The following is a 733-nucleotide window of genomic DNA, read 5'->3' as shown; positions in this document are numbered from 1 at the left end:
TTTCCCAATTGTTTTGCTTACATTTTTGTTTGAAACACATTATAATGTGTTTTCATTCTTGTAAAGGAAAGCAAAATTATGTCACTGAGAGGAAGCAATTTCTTCCTGAGAATACATTTATCTGTTCAAATGAAACCAATACTAGGAAAAAATACAAAATGCCTATTCACAACTTTGTTCCTACCCTTCAATAGAATTGGAAATCTTAAGCCTTTTAAGGTTCTCTAACAGGTCTCAATCCTCAGCTGCTGCCAGCAAGTGGAGGGCAGAGCCAGTGGATGGAAGTGCAATTCACAGTTCCTTGACCACAGGCCAGCTACAGCAGAACGGATGGCCTTCTGTGTAAAGCAACGGACTGGAATTCAAGAGACCTGGGTTTGGTACCTAGCTCTAGCACTGTTTTACAACACCTACAAAAAAATCACTTTGCATCTCAGTGCCTTGACTTCCATCATTGCAGTAAGATACTTTTTGCTTATTTTATAAAAGGGATGTGAAGATAAACTCATTAAGATTTCTAAGGTAGAGACTGGTGACTAGGTAAGAAAAGTACTTGGCCCATGACCCAGACAGCACTAAACCCAACTATCCAGGGCTTCTTCAAACTTTCTTTTTGTCCTGACTGCAACAGTCCTGTATCTGTATCATTATTATTATTACTACTGTTGCAGCTCTTCCACCCACCACTCTAGGGACATTTCCATGGAACAGCACTGAGGGATGTTCCATTTAG

General features: G+C 39.8%; 1 protein-coding gene across 1 annotated transcript in view; it reads right to left on the bottom strand.

Annotated features, from left to right (window-relative positions):
• Window positions 1-733, bottom strand: part of TUT4 (terminal uridylyl transferase 4) — a 38,301-nt gene that overhangs the window by 18,281 nt on the left and 19,287 nt on the right. The window lies entirely within an intron of this gene.

Source organism: Antrostomus carolinensis, unplaced genomic scaffold (assembly GCF_000700745.2).
Source record: "Antrostomus carolinensis isolate BGI_N321 unplaced genomic scaffold, ASM70074v2 scaffold6827, whole genome shotgun sequence".
NCBI classification, from domain to species: domain Eukaryota; kingdom Metazoa; phylum Chordata; class Aves; order Caprimulgiformes; family Caprimulgidae; genus Antrostomus; species Antrostomus carolinensis.
This window is presented reverse-complemented; position numbering and strand designations above follow the sequence as displayed.